We start from the raw sequence: 4372 nt of genomic DNA on the forward strand, positions 1-4372 counted from the left end.
GTCGTGAGCGCTCAGGACCCAGTGGCTGTCGAGGCGGGCGGGGCGCACTTATAGGCAGGAGAGGGGTGGACCCACCTGGTCACGGCTGAGCCCCCCCATGGAGAAACCTGCTCTGACAAGGCCCTTTCCCTGACCTTGGGTGATTACTGTTTAATTGGGGCAGGAAGCTGGGCTGGCTCAGGAGCACGGGTTGCCCAAACATCCTGAGACGGAGCGAATCCTGAGGTTGGCAGGTTTGGGGACCCCACGCCCTACTGGGAGCCTTGCTCATTCTTTGTCTTAGGAGTAGAAAGAATAGACATTCTATCTGCTCATGAATAGTGAGGAAGCCGAGACTCAGAGGGTCGGTGACCGTCCAGGGTCACACAGCAGGGCAACCACAGAACGAGGATTTGAAGTCAGTGCCTCTCACACCGGTCTGGGGCTTCACACTGCTGCCACACAGCCGTCCTCCTCTGTCCGCATAGCTCTCTGTTGCTTTCTGTCTTTTTCTTTCTCCCTCATCGACTCATATTGTCTGGTCCTGCTCTCCAGCACCTCCTGCCCAGGCTGTGGAAGGAGGCTAAGGCCCAGGCAGCCCCTGGAAGATGCTGGGTTGGCCAAATTCCTACCTAGAGCAGCTCAGTTGTCTCCCCACCAGGCCCCCCTGTCTCCCGTCTCTAAAATGGGCGGACAGGCCCAGATGGACTCTAGGCTCCTTCAGTCCTGAGGTTCCATGACTTGAATGTCAAGGTTGAGTGGCAGACATCTGTTTGTGACACTTGGCGTGGGTCCAAAACACCGTGTGCCCAGAAGTTCTACAAGAGCCCTGGCAGTTTGGGGTCAGCGTGTCCCCTGAGCGTTGCTTAACCCACTTGCCCCCAGGCCTGCCTTCAGCCTGGTTGGGTAGACCCTGCTCTTCCTCCCCCTCCTACGCATCCGCGTGTTCCTGGAAGTTGTTTCCTGAGCTGGGCCCACTGGTCACCTTAGGACTCATCTCCCAGGAAGGAAACTCAGACCGCTACGCCCCCTGCTGTGAATGTGGTTATTTGGGGGAGAAGGAGGAGTCTCACTTACATATTTTATTCAGCTTAAATTCCTTTTTAAAGCGAGCACGTGTTACTTTGGTAATATAAAAATCAATCAAGTTCTATTAAAAAACAACAGCAGAGAGACGGGGAATGTGAGGCAGTGTGAGGGGGCGTGTAGGCGTCTGTCCTGCCATCATGACCTCAGGCCTCAGAGCTGGGGTGTCTGGGGGACCTCAGGCTGCGGGAACTTTCTGTTGCATTCTAGAGGCTGGTCCCGACAGAGGGGTCAGTGGCTACTGCCTGATACGCCTCAGACCCAGAGCTGTAGGTGTTCAACCTCAGCAAAGGGTCACCCTGGCCTGGGGACTGCCCTCGTAAACAGAGATGTGGACTGAGCTGGGTGACAGGTCCCGGGGGCTGGCAGGTTTTGGGGTCAGGAGACAAGACTCTGGTTTCTGTCTCAGTCAGTGACCTGCTGGACAACCTCACGCAACCTCTTTGGGCCTCAGTTTCTCCTGAACAACTTGGGAAAGTGATTAACTGGGCTTCTATATGTGGGAATTTGCCGATTTACACGCAGACAGATACAGCAACGTCTGCGCGCCCATCTCAGTTGGTGTACATGCCCATAGATACACGAGCACACAGGGACAGGCAGACAGACAGACAGACATGTGCACAACAGTGTCGTACATATAAAGCATTCGGTTATACATAGATACATGCAGAGCCACGTGCCACTCATTCATACATGTGCCCAAACATGAAAATGGCCTCAAATACACAGGTGCACAGATACTGAGGTGCCAGATAGAGTCATTAATTTTATTGGTTTTCTTTTTAATGTTTACAAAGAAACTGACGTTTTTTGGGAGGGGGGTTGCTGGCTGCTCTGGAAAGTGCAGACAGTGTGAGCTGTGGGGGAACTTCCTTGTCTGAGACATTTACCAGGTGGGGCCCTTATGTAAGGCAGCACTGACTATTGTACTTGGAGAAAAATGAGGTCACTTTAATCTACTTCAGATGCTGAAAACGGGATGCTGAGTGCTCTGCCTGGCGTTGGACCAGACTCCTGAAGGACGGAAACCCAGAGCGATTGCTTCCTAGCTGTGTGACATGTCCTAGTGACTCAACCTCTCTGTGTTTCCACACCCTCCTCTATAAAATTGGGGTAAAAAGTATCTGCCTCTTAGGGCTATTGTGGGGAGTGCCTGGCATATGGCAAGCACTGTGTAAGTGTTGACTGTTGTTATTATTGTTCTTATGAGGAAGCTCGTGTCTGGACTGTCTCTGGGCCCTTTGGCCTTTGTGGGTCCCTTCCTCCATCGAAAAGTATTAAACATTATCTTTTATGACTACATGGGTATAAAGACTAATATAATCCAGTGTGGATTATGTTCATTATTTTTCATGCTGATTTTGAAAGACACCAAAACACTTTTGTGGGCCCTGAAGTTATTGTGAGCTCCAGGCCCTGTGTCCACTGTACTGCTGGACAATCCGGCCCTGGCTGTGCCCCTCCTCATGTCGGGTTATGGATGACTGAGTGGCTGAGAGAGACCTGGGGGAATGTTCTGTGGGGCATTCTGAGAGCCTTCTCTGGGCCCTGCAGGTGCCCTTAGCTGTGGCCTGGGGCAGCCAAGGAGAAAACTGTGTTTTCACTGGGAGCAACTGGGCAGAGGAGGGAGCATCTCTGGGCATGTGCACGGCTGGTGCCAGCCCCTCCTGACCTGGCCCTGGTGCAGGGGGCGGCCGGTCAGAGGACGCCATCACTCCAGTGGCTCAGACTGCCTAAGTGATGGTGGGGACACATGAGTGGCTGACCTGATTTTCTGGCCATGGTGACCAAGACTGAAGAAGCAGCCCCAGCAAGGCTTGCGAATATAAGCTGAGGGGAGCCCTGGGGGAGAGGACTTCCTGTGACTGGAGGGGAGGGGGCTTGGAGCTGGATTAGCTTGAGTCCTTAAAGATGTGACTCTTCCCTGTCCAGACTGTGAGGCACTGACATACTGTGTACACCGAAGCCTTTCATTCATTCATTCATTCATTCAATCCCCCCACATACTACATAAAGCACCTACTATGTGTAGGCCCTGTGCTGGGCTGAGACTACAGAGATGAGAAGACCCTACTCAGCACTGCCGGAGCTCCCTGCCAGGCAGGGTGATCAGTGTTTCTTGGAGTGTTCTAGGCCAAGGTCTGGGAGCCCTAAACAAGAAGAGGTTAGTTCTGGGTGGGAGCTTGATGGGTTGTGGGCTGGAAAAGGATTCCTTCTCTACAGGCTCCATGTCCAAAACAAACTCGAGGACTTCCCAGCATGAGGATGCTAGAAGCCCCACCCCCATCCCACTGAGCGTCGTGTTTTCCAGGGCCTGGAGTGGGGCCTCCCAGAACTGGGACCTCAGTGTCCCTCAGCCACTCAGGGCCAGACTGTGCTGTAAACATAACCATGAGTGACTTGGTGGAGGCTGGGCTGAGGGGAGGGGGAACTCAGGAGAACAATGTCAAGGTGAGGAGTGGGGGTGATGAGAGCCTGAGAAACAGGGCAGGTGCACGGACTTGGCCCATAGTTTAGTCACGGGGACGGGACTCTCGGGTGGCAGCTGTTACATCCTGGGTGAGGCACACTGAGGGGTCGGCCTGGGGGTTGGCAGGGTTTCTCCTCAAAACCAGGTGGAAGTACTGGGGGTTCACCGAGTGGGTTCAGTGGGGCTGAGTGAGGGGGTTGGTGTTTGGTTACAGGGGCTTGGACTCAGTGGAGGGACAGCTTACTGAGAGGGCGGGACCTGGGAAGGGTTTTAAGGAGCTGTCTCCCTCTCTCACTCTTGGCCCCTAAATCACTTCAGGCCTCTTCATTCTTCAGCCTGCCCCTTCTGCCCCGGCTGGGAGTGGGGGGGTCTTGCACAGACCAGGGCCGAGAGCCCCCTCCCCACTGAGACCTGTTGGTGGAGGGCCCTGGCGTGGGACAGCGGCCAGTCTCTCACATTCTGAAGGCTCAAGGTCTGTATTCACTGCTGGGCCAGCTGGGCGGGGGCTCTGGAGCCTGACTCTTAGCCCTTTTCTGTCACCAACCTCTGTCCCTGGGGTCTGAGACCCTTATGCACTAGAATATTGGTTCTGATGTTCTTCCCTTGGGGCAGGAGTGTTGAAAGGTGATGCCTAATCTAACATGCCATGTTAGTGATGGTGGCATCTCAGGCATTGGGTAGCAAGTGTCGGTGGCATTCCTCAGGAAAAACACGTCAAGGACACAGCCCTCCCTGTGAGGAAGCCAGAGGCAGAGGGCACCCTGGCTGCTGTGGTACCAGCCACGCCCACCTGGCGGCAGCAATGCCCTGCCTAATCCCAATTCCCACCCGCAC

Source organism: Ceratotherium simum, chromosome 22, assembly GCF_057802395.1.
Source record: "Ceratotherium simum simum isolate JZ-2026a chromosome 22, ASM5780239v1, whole genome shotgun sequence".
Taxonomy (NCBI): Eukaryota; Metazoa; Chordata; class Mammalia; order Perissodactyla; family Rhinocerotidae; genus Ceratotherium; species Ceratotherium simum.